The sequence below is a fragment of the Eurypyga helias genome, unplaced genomic scaffold, assembly GCF_000690775.1.
Source record: "Eurypyga helias isolate BGI_N326 unplaced genomic scaffold, ASM69077v1 scaffold116, whole genome shotgun sequence".
NCBI lineage: Eukaryota > Metazoa > Chordata > Aves > Eurypygiformes > Eurypygidae > Eurypyga > Eurypyga helias.
The window spans coordinates 113,781-136,536 of NW_010254471.1; positions in this window are offsets into that span (position 1 = coordinate 113,781).

Below are 22,756 nucleotides of genomic sequence, written 5' to 3' on the forward strand. Positions count from 1 at the left end.
TTCTGTCATCATCATCATTGTGCTCTTATGATCATAAGTTTAAATTTAAAATTGCTGTACTACTTTTTAAACTTAATCATGCTGTTTATTTTAAACATGAAGTATAATTTTGTTTCTCAGTGACATTATCCCAGAAAGAACAACTATAGTGATAAGAGGAAGACTGACAGGAAAAAATGTCAGCCTTGCAGATTGTATACACTTAATTCAGGAAAAAAAGGCTTTACAAGAAGCACAAGGAAAGTTTAAGGAAACATGACTGCTCTACAATAAAGATATGTATTTCAAATATTATTGTAAGAATCATTGAAAATAGGGAAATACTACTAGAAAATTATCTAAGAAATTGCTATTCACCTTCAGACAGAGATAGACATAGATGATTTTGGTTCAAGGTTTAAAGAGAAAACGAAGTCGAAAGTTCTTGCTATTGCATGTATTCAAAGGCACAGAAAATCTTATACATTATGACCCCACATAGCTGATGGCAACTAGCTCATTTTTACAGGTATACACCATCATATTCAGCTAATAAACAAATGGTATCTGGCTTCAGAAGTGTATTCCCAGTGGGTAAACTGGGACAGAACCATGAGGCTAAGGTCCTTGGGGCTAATCCTAATCACAAGAGATCTAAAATTTTTTATGTCAGAAAGTATGCTACAGTTCCTCTTGCTCTGGAGGTAGATGTGGAAAACAGTATTTCCAGTAAAATGTTGTTATTTAGAAAATGAGAGTTCCAGCCTTTGTGTATCCTTCTGAAACATAGGTTGAAACATTGTACGGACATACTTTGACCTGATGTTAAACAGCTTAAATATTGCAAGGGTTATAATATCCTTTCTCCCTTACCTTTTTATGCTCACACAAACACAGACGCATACCTGAAGAAAATTTGGTGCTGTTCAAAAGAAGCAGAGAACCGTAGTTGGTCAGACAGACAAACAGCTTTTTTTCTGCCACAAGGGCATATTGCTGGCTCATGTGCACTTGATACATCAGCCTTTGGGTTAAATGCTGCTTTGTTCCTAATTCTGGCCGTTACGTTTCTGCATAAAATATAGAAGGGGTAAAGAAGCTTCAGCTGACTGAGCAGAGCTGTACTGTAGAAAGTAGCATTGCTATAACAGGTTTGCTTGGGCATTTTAAGAAAGTTTTTACAGTGAAATAGAGATTGCCAGGGGATATTTTAAACTGGAAAAATTTTAAAGGATGCTGCTGACAAGTTAACATTATGGGATTCTTGGTCTTTTCCTTCTCACTGGAATATTAGAGTGTTGCAAAAGATCAGTCCTAAAGCTGATGCTTTGGTTTCTAACCTCTTCTCCTGACCATTTTTCCCATATCAAATATGATCCATTATGCCATAAAAGACAGATTTCACAAACAGGACCAAACTTAAAACTTAGCTTCAAATGCAAAGGGAAATTATGTATCTGAGTTTGCATAAATATCTGACTTCCTCCAGGTACTAATACAGACCACTGTCACCCCCAAAAGTTAAACGATAACTGGATTGTGAAATGAAAAACTAGAAAGTTAGGAGATGCCAGATTTAAAATCTTCTGTCACCATGCACATGCTTTATTTTTTTTTATTTATTATAGGATGCCGTAAGCATGTCTTTGTCATTGCACCACGTGGGTTCTGTTTTTACCACTGGAGGTCTGAGTTCCAACTGCTACAGCAGTAACTGGCCTTAAGATCCCCTTACTGATTGTTCTGACACAGCGGTATGTTTTAGCTGGGGATCATGAACAACAAAAGGAGTACAACAAATTTTAATCTCAGGAAATGCTGGTCAGAAAAAGTGTTTCTGTAGCTTGAAGGTATTCCAAGCCACAACTACTTGCTACGAACAGCAGAGTTCTTAAGGCTTTTCCAGAAAAAAGGGTAATCTTTTCTAAAGGGAACTAGCAGGCAAATTAGATCAAGGGATCACAGCACAGACTCCTGGTATGTTTTGGAATATTATGTAGTGGAAACATAAATTGCAGTTGTTACCAAGTGAGTATCGATGCTCAGAGGACATGTTTTCAGATCAGAGGAGATTATGGATTAAAACTATTTTGTCAGTTACCAAATCAGGTGTCTAATTTTTGTCACGATGAATATATCGCACAAACAATGAAGTAGTACTTCATTAACATTCATGGTTGTTCATACCTGTACCTTAATGAATATCCAAATACCTTTTTTTAGCTATTTAACAGCAACAGTATTCTTGGCATACAATGCATACAACTTTTATTTATTGAGCAAACTTGAAAAGAGATAAAAGTATGCAGTAACGAATAGCTGTCTTGTTATATATCATATAGGAATTTGTGTCTTATATTAAACACCCAGGAAAAGCTTAGAATTCTGACATTCAAAGTGAAAATACCACCGTATTATTAACCTTACTTGTAGCTGATGAACTATTCAGGAATTTGAAACTAGAAAACAACTAGAGAGTAGTAATGCTTCTTTATATTGAGAAATAACCATTTCTGTGGAAAAAAGTCTTACCTGATAAGGACATGATCAATAACAGCAAGGAAGTCTATTTCTGTGTTTATTATTATGTCTCCAATTACCCACTGTTCCTCTCCTCATGTTCCTTATTTGTGTAGCCGGGCAAGCACATACTTTGTGTGGTTCACAGCCAGGCAAATATTGACTTGCTAGTCAGTTCAAGCATGCAGAAATGAAATGTAAAACCACTTTAGAACATGCTTTTATATGTCTGCCAAATTACGGTTTTTGCATTTAATGAGAATGCATTCTGCTCTCCTGCAAGTTAACCTTGTAAAAAGAGCACATTCTCCAAGTTGCTGAGTTGTGCTGTCTTCTGTTTCTTTTTTTTTTTTAATTTAACTTTTCCTTTCTGAAGGTCAAGAATGAAATGCACAGGTTTTTTTAAATTATTTTGATTGCAGTTTATCAGTGAGAGCTAAGAAGGCTGGATGGCTTTAAAGAGGCTTCTTTAGCTGGTATCCACCCTTTTTACTTACCCTGAGTTTGAAAGACTAGCTGGCAATATCATTCAGGACAGCTTAAGAAATAAACATCAGAAAATAACACTCATAACATCAGGTTGTAGTACACGCTCCAATATTCCTATATGTTTTGAAAATCAAGCCTATTTTTGCTATTTTTTTCTTGCTAGTGAAATTTTTGAAACTGTAGAAAGATATATCAAATGTTATTTTACATATCATAGGTTAAATATACTTCTAGCTAGAGAAGGTTTTTCCTTTCCTGTGGTAGAACTTTCTACTTAACTAGTTTGTGTTTCTTACAGGTTTATGATTTGATTTCATAGCTTGCTGATTGATCAACATATATCATTTACCAGTACTGCTTTTCAAAATGGCTTGTAGTGTGTAGTAACTTGTTGATGAGACTGAACTTTTTATTAACTAACCTGGTATAAGTTTTAACTTTCTAGGGTACTTTGCTGATTTAGCTCTGTTTTTCTAAGGCTTGGTTTTCATTCTTACAGATTGATTTCTTTATTTAAGCTTTTAACTCTGGAATATGTAAAAACCAACTAGAATATTTCAATAGTTCAATTTTCAGAAATTTCTCTTTGATAATATTACATACCTAACCAATTAAGGGGCTAGTCTGAAGTATTTGGCTGATGATATCTGACATAATTTGTCAACTGAGATATATATTTAAGCTGAAGACTTCATTTAAAGTCAAGCATCTAGGAAAACAATTTATGAATCAAGACTCAAGTATTTCTTGAGTGAAATTTTTTGTGTAAAGATTATGCATTATGTTAAGAAGTGTTCAGAAAAATGCAGCAGTACAGTTTAACACATTAAAATACAAATAACAACTCTTCATAAAAGTACATTTCATAAATTAATTTTCCTATATTAATAAAATTCTAAAAGCAGGCAGAACAGAGGCTGTGTGGTAAAAGAATGGCAGGATGCCTACGGTTGATTCTGGATGAGGCAAATAAGATTTCAGTGCATTGAAGCATATTACCCAAACCTGGGGTCAATGAAACTAATTATAAAGAAATAATTTTCTCTGAAAGATATTCTTCAAACAGGTAGCTAGTGGTTTTCTCTGCTTCTTCTGTCTTGCTTTTAAAAAAAAAAATAAATTATGTATGTATCTTCTTTATGACTTCTTTAGTATCCAAATCACCTGCATCTCACCAATTTGGCTATAAAGGTAGTATAGAGAGCAGTGGTAAAGGCCTCACTATTGTCATGGTAAAAAACATATATGTTGCATGCCCCTTAACCACAAAACTACTTGTCCCACATCACAGGGATCAGACAACATTTGACCTTGGTAAATCCATGCTGTCTGTTCTGAACCACCATTTTCTTCTGCACGTGATTAGAAATTACTTTCATATTTGCCCTGGAAATATCCAGAGGGCTAAGGTGAGGCTGATACTCCTGTAGATCCCTGAATCCTGTTCCTTGCCCTTCTCAAAGATGGGCATAATATTTGCTCTTCCCCCAGCCTCAGGAGTCCCCATCACTATGACCTTTCAAAAATGATGGAGAAAAGTGTGACAATAATATCGGCCAGCTCTCTTAACATGTACAGATGCTTCCCATCTGGTCCCATTGGCTCATGTATTTTACATTACTGTTGATATCTATTCCGGAAGGATACAATGTCTCTAGTACACAATTATTGTGCTATAAGGCACTGGATTTTCACAAGGCTACAGCAAATATTTTGATCTAAATAAATGATAGTACCTTACTAGACCTTCAGGTTTTAGAAGATGGGTATGGTAATTTTGCATTAAATACATGTGTAGAATGATGTCACTATATGACATTATGTCTGGGGATGTTGGCCTGTGATGTCATAGCCTGGTATTGTGATTGAGTTTGGAATGAAATTTATCAATATAGGGTATGTCATGATTGCCTTCTGTTTCTTTTATTGAGTGATGAACTAGCAGCAGTTCTAAATTCTGTGAAAATGTGATGTGTTACAGGCGTACAGGCTATGCTGTGGAAATTGATTTTCAGTTCTTTGTATTTTCATCATTATTTAAAACTGCTACCATGCATTTACACATAAATTCTTATTCTCTAGGAATATTTTTAGATCTATACATTCATTCATTTCACATATTGGATATATAATTATTTAAGATATAGAGCATTTTTAGGATTAACATCTGTTTTTTTGTTTTGATTTGAGACAAATGCTCTGACTAGGCTTTCTGTCAGCAATGTCAGTTATGGCAATACATAGTTATATGCCGTAACTATAATGGGCATAGTATTAAATATGGTAATATGGTAAAGTCATGGAAAGATGTTTTATGAGAAGTGCAATTGAAGAAGCATAGAATAGGACTGAACTTTGTGTACCATGGACCATAGCTAACTGAGATGTTGACCAAACCAACTAGTGGGACAGAATGTCTGTGCCAAACCATGTGCAGGAAATATGGATTGTGGGGAGATAGTTTGATGTAAGCTTGCTTCTTAGCTATGTGGTTTGAGATATTTTCACTTTATAATTCCTGGGTTTTCAAATATTTTGCTGTTCTGGAAAGCCTTAAGTACCACTACAAAATTCTCCTTATTGTTATCAAATATTTACAAAGATATCTAAATATTTTCTTAGGGAGTATATGTTACTATTTTCAGTGTAACTACATAAACTACAGCAAATTCCAAGACAAAAGCTCTAATAAAGTATTAAGTATACCACAGATTAGGTTTACATTGGTGTATACAGCTTTTATGAATACAGAATTTACAGAGTTGAAGCATGTAGAGTACTCATGCTTCTTTATAAGCAGAAAGTTTACATACACTGTAAATTTCATTTTGTTTAAGTATTTTTGAGATATTTTCCTTACGCCGGACAGCACTTGCACAATAGTGTGCATTTAGATATTGGGACAGAAGAGGAATCTGATTCCCTTCATTTTTCTAGTTTGATATCAAATCTACATAATGCATACATAAATTATTTATTCAGCAAAGAATTCATATTTATTTTGATAGGGTGTTTCAGGATGTCAGAGAAGGACATAGGGGACTGATAGACAGCAACACTGATTTTTATGTAATGTGACATGATATGTAGTGCTAGGGCAAATAAATAGTGAAACAGTACTGCAATCACAAGGGGTATATAGCAAATATGAAATATGACATTTAACCGGCCTGAATAATTTGAATGAATAGTGAATGATAGTATCATCTAGTATCTTGATAATAAAAATGCAATAATCTAATATTGGTTGCTCTGTGCTTACTGATAACATTTCAAATCAGATACCGTGTGGCATTTAAGTATCTACTGGCACAGATTTTCCATCAAGGAATGAAGACAAGCAGAGAAAATCTATAGACATCTTGCATTGATATAATGGAACTGTTCAACACAAGAGTTCTATGGATTTTTCTATTAAAAAAGCATTCATATTCTATTTTTTTCCTATATCTATATTTAAAATGTCCACATTTCATGTTTTCAAAATAAATATCTGAAACATGTTGGGACATACTACTTGAAGTATACAGGACTTACAGATTCTCAGCCCTTTGGAATCATCATTAAGATTGGGAAGGAGAAGAATGTGTAATGATTTCAGTGCAACTGTGATTGACAGCAACACCTCTTCGGCCATTAGAGCTACCTATCTGGCTTTCTATTGTATTAGCTGAAGTGCTTTGTATTAACATACCACAGTTTCCAGAAAATGCAATATTAACAAAATAATAATGTGAACACAATATTAAACTGCCATAGATCTCAAATATTGCACTCCTTGAGGAAAGGAGCTTGGGGGATAGTTGGCATATTAGTGTGCCAGCTGGGGTGGTCTGTACTCACTGTTAAATCACACTGAATAGTAAAATTTCTGAAGCACCTGGGTTTTGAGAGATGTCCTTCATATTGCCACATGTAAAAGGTATACAGCTTACATAAAGATTGTTGTTGACAAGTAAATAGTTAATCATAGAATGTTGTCATTGATTAATTATCTCAAATAATAGAAAAACCTAGAATGTTGAAATACATGTTTTCTCACAAGTAAAATCTGCTCACTCTGTACTTCAGGATTACAAAGTTTGAAGCACCATGTTCTCCTTCAGCCAAAAGTATGTTTGTTGGGGTGGTTTTTTTTTTTTTTTTCCCCTAATTGATTTAAAAGTAAGTTGGAAGAATACCTCATTTATTGATTGTTAAAATTGTCATTGACTACAGGGTGGGGGTCCATCAAGGTCTGTACAAAGGACACAAGTGAATTTTGAAGCTGGAAATCAAGATGGAATGAAGGGACATCCAAGAAAAGGAAATTAAAAAAAAAAAAAAAAAAACACAAAAACAAACCAACCACACACACAGAAAACACAAAATACCAAACAGAGAGGAAAAGTCAGTATCTGTACTTTCATTCTTATAATTACTTCTTCCTTATAGATACATTGAAGTCTGATAATTTTCACTAAAATTATTTCTTAAGCTTACAGTTTTAAAGGAAAATGTAAAATGCTGTGGAAATTTAGACATTGGAGTTAGTCTTCCTATCAGAGAATTCTTTGTCGGGGAGGACAAGTGTTGTTACTGAAAGCCGTCAGTCTAAAGAGTTCTTGCCATGAATTTCTGTTATGTTCCATTCATACTTACTTACAGGTGGTATCTGTATGAGAAGTAATCCATACGTAAATTTTCCTGACTTGAACTGCGCTGCTCTTATTAGTGGATAAAAGTCTTGTTTATTTGAAAACCTTTGTTAAGATTTCAGCCCAAAGAAAAATCCTATTGGCAGGTTAGTTTGAAGTTGTACTTCTGTACTAAAACCAATGTTTTTATCAGTGCATTACGTCATCTTTTTGTGTGTGTGTGCTTGTGCCTGAGGCTTATCTCCTTTTTATCTTATCCCTGATAGAACTGTCAACACTGACTAAGTTTCCTAAAGGTATGTGAAAATTGTTCTCAACTCCACCAATATCACTTTTCAATACTTGTGTATTGTCTCTGCTCAGTTACAAGTGTTCTGTCCTCATGGCAATTTCTGTAAATCCAAGTTGAGTACATGGAACTTGTAAGGTAGCAGAGTATGATCATTTATTCAAGCTTGTCTAGCCACTTGTGAGAGTCTGTCTGCATAAACTGTGGAGCTTAACTCTCCATCATCCAATGTCACGCCCTCCAGCTCATCTCTCCTTATGTCCAGTTTCAGATCATGATGGGAAGTGACACTGATTCTGTGTCCCTTTGTGTTCTACCAAACCCTGACTTGAACCAGCTGCTTGATTTTCCAGTAATATTGTGGTGTGGAGACACTCTTCCTGTGTAGCTTTTACAATTGCAACCAATATAAATTGTCGGCCTCCCCTGCTGTGTCTCCCCCTGTCCCAGTACATAAGATGCATTAAGTATTTTCCCCTATTCTATTCAGGTTCTCAGCCTGCTCCATTACCATAGAATACAAACACCTAAGCCACTTAATACTATTATACCTTCAAATGGAGCCTTTATAATGTTTTTTCTGCCAACACTTATATAGCAATGGAGATCCTTACACTCCTTGGAAAACAGCTGTGACATACATGCGGGAAAGGGGACAGAAGGTATAAGTCACCATAAGAATCACAGAATCATAGAATGGTTAGGGTTGGAAGGGACCTTAAAGATCATCTAGTCCCAACCCCCCTGCCATGGGCAGGGACACCTTCCACTAGACCAGGTTGCTGAAAGCCTCATCCAGCCTGGCCTTGAACACTTCCAGGGATGGGGCATCCACAGCTTCTCTGGGCAACCTGTGCCAGTGCCTCACCACCCTCTCTGTGAAGAATTTATAAGTAGTAACAAATGAAACACACTTGGAACTTCTTGGTTCTACGTAATAAGACAATGACTCTTATTCTTTAGCTGCGTAAGAGAATTTTTTTACAAGCACAGCAGTGTGAAACCTTCAAATGCAAAAATCTTTTATGGAAGGAAAATGAGCAGCTGTGTAGTAAGAGATTCTTTTGCTACGAGCTACAAAGTATAACTGCATTACATGCTATATCTATATTTGGTATTAAAAAGAACTCAAAGATCCTCCTTAAAGCCTTTTTTCTGACAAGATTTTAATTAAAAACCAGTTCTTGTTATTAAGCACATTATTATATAATTAAAATTAAATAAGTCTTGGGGGAAAGTAATAATTTGACAAAAAACCCACCCTTGATTAAATTTCTTTTTTTTGCTTTGAAAGGGTTCATTCAAAAGAGAGATTTTTTTCTGAGAAATAACATTACAAGTTAAGCGTGTTTTCATTATCTTACTTCTTTAATCTATATACTCAGAGGTGCCACATGGATATAGTAATTTGAAAAATCTTTAAATTATTAAAGAAACCATTTGCCCAAAGCTTGTATGCCTTCATATAACCACAGTGTGTTGTCATGCAATATTCAAAGAATAGATTGTAGCAATTGGTCTTTGGCTTGCTAACATTGCTTTTGTTGATAGTTGTATTGGCTTTAAAAAAATAGCAGACATTAAGATTTAATTAACATTTTTAAAATGTCTTCAAATATCACATACTGTTAGAAAACCAGGTACATTGTACTTCAAAGCTTTTCCTTCGCTACACAGAGCTCTGAAATGTTAGACATGGAGGAGGGAAGGGGAACCAACTGAATATAAATTGTTTGCTTTATGGTGTTGGACATCCACCTAAGACGATTTGTTCAGGATTGGAACTACATGTGAGATTAAATGGGTCTTCACGTTGCAGTTTCCACTATCTTTAAGGCCATTCTTTCTACAGCAGTGTCTGGGATGCAGGCTCACCTGTCATGTTTACTGTTTCATACTCTAAATGTCATCATAAACTAATAAAAAATTTTTCTCCTAGTTACGATTAGTATCTGACAATAAAGTATATACACAGTATTGTAACATTTTGAGCACGATACTGTTGTGTCAATGAGGCTATAAAATTTGCAGAAATGTTTGTTCTGCAGGCAGAGTCACTTCTGGAGACTCTAGAGCAGTTTAACAATTTCCTTCTGTTTGGAAAGGAAAACTTAATTCAAAATAGATAGAAATATAATGGTTCATAGTCAAGTATCAGACCAATCAGAAGGGTTTAGTTAAAAATTAGTAATACTTTGCATACTATCTGTGCAAGTTAAAACTCAGATCTGATTAGCATCTTTACAGATTAGCAGTCATATAAAAGAGGTACTGAACTGATCAACATGACATCCCTAGTTAAGAATTACAGCAAGCTTTTGATATAAGCAAGATCTGAAAGGAATCAGGAATAATGTAAGTAAATAAGCATAAGCTTTTTCCCATATTGGTCTCAGGCCCCAGTAGAGGAAATCAGTGGATGAAATTTATCACGAAGGCAGACTGCAGCTCTGGTAAACTGTGTGCAGTGTTTTGCACAACTACAGTGAAGTGGTGTAAAGGTAAGTTCACAGTATGAAGAGTGCATGTTAACAGACTTGCCCCTGAGAAGCATTAAGGCACTCCTGACCAGCAACAGTGGAAATTAAACATTTGGTCTTTTATATTTTTCCTGACAAGAGCTTACCTCTTCACTTCCAAGGTGAATAATTTATTGCCTCAACCTGGTTACAAATCTTCAGAAGTGTCTTCTTCACAGCTGAAGTCAATGACAGCAAATGCTGTTCTTTCTTATCATCACCCAATAAGGCATTAGGGTTTTTTTATTCTGGAGATTTGAAACCATCCAGCACCACAGATATTAACAGTAATGGCATCTATTTGTTATTAGTAATAACTGTTACTTATTACTGTAACTATCAATTATTAACAGAAGGCAAATTCTAAAATGTGTGAGTAGCATTTTAGGACAATGGAAAATTGCTCAGAACAAATGTCTTATCTGATGTTTTCTACCTTATCATATTTCCAGGGACCAACTTTTTAAAGAGGAAGGTTTTTTGTGCTTCAGTTTCAACACAGGAATCACTTCTGTAATGTAGTATAATTGTATTATTCTGTTTACAATATATATATGTTTATATTTAACATTCAATTGACAAGGTATGTCATGCAAACACTATTTCTGCTCTTAGTTGCTTGAAAACGCAACGTTGGGCAGTGTGTAGCAAGAGGCATGTCTCTGTTTTAGAGCCACTCTGTGGCTTCTGGCCTGTCTGAAATTATTTTGAACTTTTAAAACCACTGAAAAAAAACACCCAACAATTTAAAGTTTGCATCACACTAAATATGTTTTTATTTTACTATGTTAAATAAATAGACAGAAAAAAGTAACCAATTATAATTTTGCTAAGAAAAAAACTCAGGAAATACTACTCCAGTTTAATTTGAAATATTTTAGGGTTGGTTTAATTCCATCTAAAATTCCTTTTAAAGTACCCCAACCCTACAGAATTCTGCAAAATTGCCTGCGATACACAGAGTAGGGCTTTGAATTAGCCTGTGGCCAGTCTACCAAAGAGATGGACTTCGGAGCTTGGCTGTATGTCTAGAAAATCTGTCCCTGGAGCAAACAAACTGCAAGAGCTCTGTAGAAACCTGTCTAGTGGAACGTAGAGGTCAGCAGCTCTGCAGCAGATCAGACAGGCCACACTGAAGTGCCAGGCTTCCCAATGTTTCTTAGCAAATGGACACTGAGCTATGGGCTTGACTGGTGAGACGGGCTTTTAGGAACCATGGCCAAAGAGTGGTTCATGTGTGGTACCCTTGAGAGATGCAGATTCCAGGAAACTTCCTGGAAACTTGGATGTTAATGTGCAATACCAATACAATAGTATCTTTCTTCAGCATAATTCTGGCTATATACACTTTGTATTATTTTAAGTGAATTGTGTTACTCAATTTAATATGGCTTAAAACACATGTATATGAAAAATGAAAAAGACTCACTGGAGAATCTTATGATCCTGAGATTTCATAATTCTTTAAATGCTTCTTCATTCTTCAGGTGATAAACTATGTCACATATATGATCTTGGAGGAAAAAGAAATCATTGAATACACGTGGATTTGTAGTGTTGTAGTTGGGTGTAAAGCAGAGAGAAGCGAGTGCCTCTTAGAGGAAGTCAACATTAATGATATTAGGCTACATAAGACCCCCTTACAATGCAGTGACAAGTTTACATTGTCACATTTTGACACAGTCATCATGCATTTTCAGTGAGTATCTAGTTGTACAGGTACATACCCACATACTGCACACGGACAAGAACTGGAGCAGGCATTCAATACTGGATAGAAGGCACAGCTTTCTTACCTTGGGTACAGCCAAGCAGTGTAGCTGGCTGCCCAGAGAGCTTGTGCAGTCTCTGTCCTTTGGGGTTTTCAAGATAAAGTTCTGAGCTACCTGGTCTGACCTCAAAGATGACTCTACTCCAAGCAGGAGGTTTGGGTAAATACCACATACCAATTTCCCACACTTCTGTGCCTTTTAGTACTTTTCTGGTTTTCCTGGCCACCTTTACCTATGTGGTCATTGGATGCAAGTGAAATTACACTTAAAGACAAAAAATAAGAAAACATTTCTAAATGTTGGATATGGGCATTGTGGGTCCTCAATTGATCTTACTTGTGACAGTTCAGAATCTAGTATTTTATTTGAAGGTAGATCCAGCACTGTTGTATCTTGTTCCCTATCTCTGGATAACCATACAAAAGGTAAAATCTTGGTTCAAATATCATTCTTGCATAAGTAAAAGTTTAAAAAATCCAAATGCAATACAAGGTTTTTCTACATTATTTTCTTCCTACTTCTACTCTCCAACTTTAAGGTTCGATAATAATGTGGAGGTTTTTTTAAATTTTAAAATATTTAATACTTAACACATATATTTTTATGTCTTTAAAATGTGTATGTGATAGTTTTATAAAGTAAATTTATTGTTCATCATAAAAACATCAGAATATACACCAAATATAACTTGTTCTAATGCTCAAGTATGTTCTTTAATACGTCAAAATAAGGGTAGCTGGACTGTATCATAAGGAATAGACCTTTTTTTTTTTAATTCATCTTTATTATGTAAATTGGAGAGTGCTGCAGCATTTTGGTGTACAGTTAACTACTGGGATGTTGAAAAAGTTGACTTTTTCAAACCAGAGACTTATGAAAGAGAATTTCTGAACAAGTGCTGTTGGCTCCCTCCAATGGTAGGAGGTTACTATTGCTGAGACCAGTTTTTCTAGAGAAAAACCTGTTCCTAAAGTACCAAAAACTTTGTAACTCTGGGAAATGCTTTTTTGGTTTCGTTACTATGTACTTCTTAAAATAATAAATAAAGCAACTTGTGGGATTTCTGACTTGAAAAGATGAATGAATAGGGTATTCTTTTTCTGTTGCAAATTAAATCTATTTGATTGTGAGGAGAAATACATTGATGACATGTATTTCTCCACTGATTAGATGTATTTTTCCACCATCAGAGGTGAAGAATTTAGAAAATATTTAGACAATGAAGGTTGAGACTGTGTCTATTCTAGAGTATATCAGTACTTCAAAGAAAAATTTTTAATGTATTTTGTTTTATCACTTAAGATATTTATTTGCCACCTGCGTAAGAGAAAAGTTGAAAAGCAACTTATCAGATCAATTTTTTAAATACTAAGCACGCTGTACAAGTAGATACAAATGTTCTTTGTTACTGTTGAGACAAATTTTGCAATGTAGTTCACACTACACAAGATGGAGGATTTTCTTCCTCTGGTCAAAGACTGAGAATATCAAACAACTTAATGCCATTGTAAAATGTGAGAACTAGAATCTATTTATTATATTCAAAGAAGAATCCTTCTGCTGGCAATAGGGAACAGCACTTTACAACACTAAATGTAACTGACACTACTAAGAAAATACCAGGCAAAATGAGAAAAATATCACAAACTCAATCAGATACATTCTGGGTAAAGATGATTTTACTTTTCATCATGACAGCCTTACACTATTTACAGTGCATTAATCTCCTTTAAAATTAAACATATTCTCAGTAATTTACCAACTCATGAATACTACTGTGACACAAATACTTATTGAGTAGCTAAAACATGTATTTCTTATTTGTATCAAGGTCTTTGGATTTCTGAACTGAGAGTGTACCTGACTTCTACTTATCAACATATATAAATAGTCATATAATCAGGTCTTAACCCCAATGCCCTTACTACGACCTTTTTTTTTTCCTTTAAATATAATTTTCTTACTCTCATATGAGTGTTAATATTTGACTAAGGCCTGTGGACCACAGTACTTTTTACAGGCTCTCAGATGATATTTCACCAATGTCTTTTTTCAATCATTGTTTAATTTTGTGTATGTTGATTTTTGAACCAGATCTTCTGGCCTTTATCTCTCTTTGTCTCTCTGTTCCAAAGCTGCTACTACTCATGTATTTCTTCTCCTGACCTCTGAAGGTTAGCTATCAACAGATTTTTTTTTTTTTTTGGTGGGATTCTCAAAAGAATAGACCTTATACTAAATCCTAAAATTTATTTGAGTGCTAAGTATTTCACTGCAATTACTGGATTCCCTTGACCCTTCAGTACTTCTTTTCATGCATATTGTACTTTGCAGTTTTTCTATTTTTTTTTAAACTCTCTCTGTTACCCACTAGACCATTTCAGCTATTGTACTGCCAGCTCAACCAAATGAAAAAAAACTAACTAAAGTGATTCTTGACCCCTGTTCATTAACCCCTTCTGTGCAAGAGATGCTCATTTTCTGGCTAGTGTGTTGTGCTAGATGGGGTTTGGTTTTTGTTTGTGGGGTTGGTGTGTGGTTTGTGGTTTGGTTTTTTTTTTCCCCATTGCACAACAAAATGAATTAACTTTGTACATATTAAATCTCTTATAGTCTGAAGAGCTGAAAAGCAGATATCTCAAGAGTCTTAACTTTTGTTTCCCAGGCTACATCTTCCCCAAGACCTTCAGTAAGTAGTTTTTTTCCTACTAGTCTTTAGTGGTTGGATATCTGTTTCTTCTATAATGGGAGATCCCTATAAGTATTTTACTTTCCCCAACTAGGGAAGAAATCTACCATCATTACTGATGGTTTTATTGACTTCTTCATTTTCATTGATTGATATTGCATGTTTACTGAGGAGAGGAATATATGGGATTTACACGGGTATGGTTAAGGGAACAAAGATAATCAACTATTCAGAGAATCCCTCTAGGAAATACCTTTGTCTCCTGATGTTGGACAAAACGTAAGATTGATAGCCTTGGACCTCTTGAATTACTTCCTCAGCCAAATAATAAAGCTCATAATCTAAACACTTTTGATGACCTGTGTACCACATATTCAAATTTACTTCAGTTTATGTAGTATAATTTACACAGCATTTCTGAATGTAAGGAAAAGCAGAGAGCAAACAATTTCTACATTAATAAATGGGTAATGAAGACTGCACATTCTTGTGATAATTGTAGCATTCCTACAATAGGAAGTGTCAGAATTATTTCTACTGTATAAATTTCCAGAGGGTTATACTGTTAATCACTCTAAAGCCATACAGTAAGACAATCCTTGCATAAAGAAACTATAGTGTAACGTTCCAACAGTGCACAGATAGACAATCTCTTTAAACATAACAGTTGTCCTGATCTCTTCATAAAACTAGGTATTATTTCCCTCATACTCCATCTCTTCCTGATATTCTTCATGGCAATGCCACCCCTTATGACATATCTTCTAGATTGACTATATCTGTGGTTTTGTTGTTGGTTTGTGTTTGGTTTTGGGTTTTTCTTTTTGTGTGTGTGTTTGGTTTTTTGTGGGGTTTTTTGTTTGTTTGGGGTTTTTTGTTTGTTTGTTTTGTTTTAAGTGAAGTTTTCCCAGAACGCCACAACGCCTGAAAAAGGTCTTGAGAATCAGAAATGCCTTTGAGTAGTTGCAGGTTTGGGGTTGGACTTTTTTTAAAATTTATTTTAATCTGTCTATGGGCAAAGACTTGACCCTGAATGTAAAGTTGGTGTGAGGTATTGAGGAGGCTGTAAGTTCCTTTCAGGTAGAGGATGCTGCCTTGGATATTTTGTATTACTATTTTCAGAACCTATTCCTTATATATAATACAGTTTTGATACTTTCAATATATTATAGACATAAATAACAGTACAGCGTCAATCAGGCAAGACATACTCAACTGCTGGAAAGCAGGCTCCTAGACAGGGCTGAGAGCAAAGCAGATGTGATTTGTCCAGAATCTGTCCAGAAACTGCATCTACATTCAAATTATAGTAAACAAATTTTTCTATGAATAGCTAAATCATAATATTTTAAATCAGAAATATTTTTTAAGGAAAAATAACATCATCCATGAAAGGAAACAAAAAAGAAACCAACCCAGGTGTGGCCAGTGTCAGAGTATAAAAGGTAATATATCTGGTAGCTGGGGTTACCAGCCGTCCTTGTGCATCACCAAATTCAACCGTTTCTAGAGGAATCTTAAGAGCTATGCTTATCTGGATTCTAAGGGCAAAATGTAAAATGTTCCTCCTTGTGCAATGCTGGTGTTAGTTAATCCTACACTATAAATCTCTCTCCTTCTCTTTGCCTTCTATAAATTACTAGAACTAAATTCTCACGACAGCACTGTCAGTCGGATCCGGTGCCAGCAGACCTTTCTCATGCAGTCTCACCTTCAAAATGCAATTCTTGCAGAGATGTCACTGAGCTAAAATGCGATATGCAGAGACCTCTAGAGACTCGACAGCTAAACTACACCTAATGACACGCAGATACAGTTCAGTGGTGTGTAGTAATGAAATCACTTGGGAAGATATAGAGCACACTATAAAGAGAACAAGGTAACATTCAGACTGTTTTAATCTGTGTGGTAAAAGTCATGTTCTTGAAAGTGATAAAGTTTATCTTACATTCTTCAAAGGTAGTCAAGAAAGGTAAAATATTGCTCATTTTCATGAGTCTAAAAAATACCCTGAAACACAAACCCTAAATGTATTAGATGCTTTCATTATGTAAAAATACAATGTTAAATAACAGAATCTTTAAAATACCTGTGACTTCAATTACTATTCTGCAAGCTCCTGAAATTTGGAATTCATTTATGAACCCATTGATATATAAGACTCTGCTTGTTTTTCATTTGCCTCAAGTCTGTTTAGAGGCTGCATCTCTTAACATTGTCTGAGACATGCCACAAGGTTCCAGTTGATTTCAGAGCTAATTACATCTCTGAAAGAGACCTTTGCAGAATTGTCATTAGCCATGCTTATAATTCAGACCAAGGTGTTACCTCATTTATTTTCCTAGTGAGCAGCTCTTGATATGTTTGACCATGGAAAAATGTGCTCACCTTGAAGTACATTGAAGCTTGCAACTATAGCTACAGCTTAACCTCTATGTTGCTTCTGTACTTTATAGTGCGATTCAATTTCTCCGAGTCCTCAGCTATGTGCTGTATAGGAGTCATCGCTTCAGTGGGTCCTTTTTTATGTCTGTTTGAACACAGGGAATTTGACTTAGAAACAGAGAACATATCTTTGGCAATAATCTTTGGCCTGAAGTGGTCTTTCACACAATTGTGACAGTCTATCTCTAGGTTTTTTCTAGGCCTTGATTGTGGGTGTACCAATAGTAGCAAGTATTCAACAGTTCAAAGTTCTGATCCTATACAGGCAGAGCCCAGAGAAAATTGCTGGTTGTCGAATGACCATCATACTGATATAAAATCAGATCCTAATTATTTCAACACAAAGTATTGCCACATGCAATTTTTTAAAGTCCTTGTCCAAAAGTGGAATTTACTAAGCCACTCTTAATTACTCTGCTACAAAGTAAGCAGAAAAGCAGACTTAATTTTAGAATTAAATGATAGCCAGATGCAGGTAGATATCTGTGTCTGGCTTTTCAGGTCTAAAATACTTGATAAGCTTATGTATTGCTAATGTTACTTCATGCAGCGATCCCTATCTCAAGCAATTTCGATTGCTAGCATGGAAAACTGGTGGCTGCATCAAAGTAAACAAAGATAATTGTTGGCAATAGGAAAGAAGACAAAGTAGCATAAGTCTAAATTCCAGCTCTGGAAATTAGTTTTGGTTTGGGATCAACAATGTTTTCCATATCACAGCTATCTTTTTTTTGCCATTTTCAGCATATGCTGTCACAGGCATGTCTGATGTCTGTAATATCTGTGATTGTAGTCATAATGATGACTACAATGAAACTTTAAAAGTTTATTCCTTGACACTCTTTGTCCTTCAGGCTATTACATGAGTTTTTAAGCCAAGGATTCTGCATTCACTTAAGAAATCAATGTGAATGTCTAATGAATGTCCAAGAGAGCATGGGGAATTAAAGGTCTTAAAATTGTATAACAAAAGCAGAATCTTACTTCTTGGTACTTCGTACTCTGTGAATTAGACTTTTTCCTTTTTTCTAGAAAAATAGAATAAATAGGCAGCAGGCATATCCTCAAATTCCCTTATGAACAGAATTTCATAGTATTACAGAATGGTTTATGTTGGAAGGGACCTTAAAGATCATCTAGTTCCAACTTCCGTGTCATGGGCCAGGGAACACCCTCTGCTACACCAGGTTGCTCAAAGCCTCATCTGGCCTGGCCTTGAACACTTCCAGGGATTTTCAGACTTCTCAGTCTTTCTTTATAGGAGAGGTGTTCCAACCCTCTGAGCATCTTTGTGGTCCTCCTCTGGACTTGCTCCAACTGGGCTATATCCTTCTTGTGTTGGGGACCCCAGAGCTGGATGCAGTACTCCAGGTGGGGTCTCATGTGAGCAGAGTAGAAGGGCAGAATCCCCTCCCTCGACCTGCTGGCCTCACTTCTGATAAAGCCCAGGATACGGTTGGCTTTCTGGGCTGCCAGCACACACTGCCGGCTCATGTCCAGCTTTTCATCCACCAGTACCTGCAAGTCCTTCTCCTCAGGGACAGTGTTGAACACTTTTGCGCAAATCCAGGTAGATGATATCGGTTGCCCACCCTTTATCCACCAAGGTTGTGTGATCCCATTGTAGAAGGCCTCCATATTTATCAGGCCCAATCTGCCCTTGGTGAAGTCATGTTGGCTGTCACCAATCACCTCCTAATTTTCCAAGTGCCTTAGCATTGTTTTCAGGAGGATCTGCTCCGTGACCTTGCCAGGCACAGAGGTGAGACTGATTTGCCTTTAGTTCCCTGGATCCTCCTTTTTCTACCTTTTTTAAGATGAGGGTTATGTTTCCCCTTTCCCAGTCAATGGGAACTTCACCAGGCCAACACGACTTTTCAGATATGATGGATAGAGACTTAGCAACCTCATCCACCAGTTCTTTCAGGACCTGTGGATGTATTTCTTCAGGTCCCATGGACTTGTTCACCTTCAGGTTCTTCAGGTACTCCCGAATCTGATCCTCTCTAACCATGGACGGCTCTCCATTCTCCCATTCTCTGCCCTTGTCTCCTGTGACTCTGGGGGTATGGCTTGCACACTTGACAGTGAAGACTGAGGCAAAAAAATCATTGAGAACTTCGTCCTTCTCCATACCCTGTGAAATCAGGTCTCCCATTTCCTACTGCAGAGGACCCACATTTTCACTGATCTTCCTTTTATCCCCTACGTACCTATAGAAGCCCTTCTTGTTGCCCTCGATGTCCCTGGCCTAGGTGTAATTCTGTCAGGGTGTTAGCTTTCTTAACCCGATCCTTGACTTCTTGGACAGCTTCCATATAATTCTCCCAGGCTACCTGTCCCTGCTTCCACCTACTGTAGACTTCCTTTTGCGCCTCAGTTTGTCCAGGAGTTGCTTGTTCATCCACACAGGTCTCCTGGTGCTCTTACCCAATTTCCTCTTAATTGGGATGCATTGCTTCTCAGCTGGGAGTAGATTCTTGAATACTTGCTAGTTTTCTTGGGCCCCTCTTCCCTCCAGGACCTCAACCCATGGAACCCTGCCAATCAGTTCTCCAAAAAGGGCAAAGACTGCTCCCCTGAAGGCCAGGGTAGTGAGCTTGCTGCACAGCCTCCTCACATTCTTAAGGATCTCAAATTCCACCATTTCATGGCTGCTGCAGCCAAGGCTGCCCCTGAGTATCACGTTCCTCACCAGCCCCTCCCTGTTGGTGAGAACATGGCCCAGCATGGCACTCCTTCTGTTGGCTCCTCTATCACTTGGATAAGGAAGTTGTCATGGACACATTCTCGGAGCCTCCTGGCTTGCTTGTGCCCTGCCATGTTGTCCAGCAGATATGGGGGTGGTTGAAGTCCTCCTTGAGGACCAGGGTTTGTGAAGCTGCTGCTCTCTGCTTGTAGAAGGCCTCATCCACTCGCTCATCCTGTCCAGGTGGCCTGTAGCAAAATCCTACTACAGTATACCCTCTCCCTGCCCTTCTTTTAATCCTGAGCCATAAACTCTCCTTCAGCTCCTCATCCATCCCCAGGAGAAGTCCTACACGCTCCAGCTGGTCTCTGACATAGAGAGCAACATCCCCTACACATCTCCCCTGCTTGTCCTTCCTAAAGAGCCTTTATCCTTTTATTCTGACATTCCAGTCATAGGAGCCATCCCACCACATCTCCGTGATGCCTGTGAGGTCACAGCCCCTCCTGTGTGCACACGCCTCTAGCTCCTCTTGTTTATTTCCCATGCCCTGTGCATACGCATAGAGGTATGTAAATGGACCCCCGATGAAGTTGGCTTGGTGACTGGAGCAACGTCTAAAATTTCTCTCAAAGAAACTTACCTAGAAAATGAACTTGCCAAATAAATGTTGACAATAAAATGTGTGGGAGGGAAACTAATCTGCTGGGCTATGTTTAAAATAGTTCATTAGAGTTCAGCAGACTTTTTTGTCCCAGAAGATTTAAGTCTTGCTGAGGGCAGGATTGAAGATACTTTGTGGAGGCAGTCTGCCCTGAGATGTGCATACGTAGACAGTGCAAATGTAGCGGTAATTTTCATAGGCTTTCAAAACACATTTCAAGAAATTGTGTGTGTACTGACACCCAAACTTTCAGGGTCACTTCTCTGAGAATACTCATTTCATGCTACCAGTCTTCATGAACAGCAGCACCGCCCTCCAGGAGAGAAACCAGTGCATTTGACACATGATTGCAGTGATTAATTGTAAGGTGCACTGACTTCAGCTTTGCTTTGAGCATCCAATGAGAGGTCCTGAAAAATGTGTTCATTATTTTGCACATTTTCATCTAAGTACTGATCTGGTGGTTGGTGCGTCACTACCTGTCAGTTCTTATGTTCATCCACAGTTTTACCTGTAATGAACTTTAATTAGATGTACTGGGCTTAATCAACAACTATTTTTTTTTTTTGTCTAACCGCATGACCCTATGTTTTTTGCTTTTCCCATAAAGTTAACAAAAGATGCACTTGTGGGAATAAAAAGAATTGATTTCCACCCTCCATCCTCGCTTGCCATCAAACCATCTTTTTTTGTCTTCATTTCTGTAAGTTAAAAACAGATGAGAGTTCAGACTTCAGAGTAGGAAAGGAAGATACCTGCTGAATTGATACTTTTATATCTTGGAGTGAAGTTTTATGAAGTCTAAAGGTCGAAGGTATATAACTCTAAAGTATGGTTATTAAATAGCTTTTCTTAAAGGAAAAAAAAAACCCCCACCAAAACAAAACCAAAATTGGGTTGTGGATTTCTTTTTGTTTTGTTTCAGTGGATTTTTCAAAGTTAATGATTGTCAGGAATAGATACTGAGTTTAAAAAACCCCAAATGTGTTTATAAAAATTTAATTAGTAAGAATGTTAGAAAAACTCCCCAAAAAACTAAATACTATCCTGGGAAAAACAAACAAACAAAAAACCAGAAACAAACAAACAAACAACCCCCCAAACTTTAAATGAATCAACCAAAGGAATTTTTGACAGATTTCAGTTCAGGATCAGTTACTGTCTATGTCAAATCTTTACAATAGTTACACTGGGGATATCTTGCTGAGTGCAGATGTCCCAAGTAGATAAAAGTTTTGCAATCAAAAATAAGAAAAAAAAAATTGAACTCATCTATGCCATTTTCTCCAGGTTTTCAGGTCACTGTTTTAAAGTATTATAAGACAATAACATCTCTTTTTCCTTCTGGAAATACAGTACTGAAGTTGATGTTATGGTTGAACTTTGTGAAGGGATTAAAGTATCTACCTCACATTCTAATTCTTGTCAAGAGAGTCTCGTGCAGGTTAGGAAGAACTGAGTAGGAGTCTCACTTCCTTGTTTAGTCTTCATCTTATCCTGTATGTGGTTGTTTGAGTAAGACCCAGACTGTGAGTAATGTATAGTTCCGATAATCTGGAGATCAGTATTTAACCAAGTCACTCTGCTTCTCTAGGTGGCTTGGACATACGTGCATATGCAGGAGCACTTGAACTGATCTGTGCATCTATCCTTTGCCTTAATTTCTTCAGTATCACTAGCTTAAGGAGAGAGCAGAAAATTCTAACCACCAGTCTATGCTGGTAGACTATTTGAAGATTTATAGATCAATACCTTAAATGCATGAATTCCATTGACTTTTGGAACTTCACCAGAATAAAATTGATTGATTACTTGTATTGGTTGTCCAAATTTTTTAGAATTATGAAAATCAGTGTATGAGCTAAGGATGACCACTCTTGACTTTAAGTAGTCTTTTTGAAAGTTGCTGAAAATAAATCAAGACATAGGTTATTTGGTTTGGTATACTTAATGAAGGAAGAAAATCAAAATAAACAGATTATGATACATCCAAAAAAATGTATTAAATGTTTGGCTAAAATTATGGTGATATAACCAAAGTCTAACATTGCAGTAATAATGCAA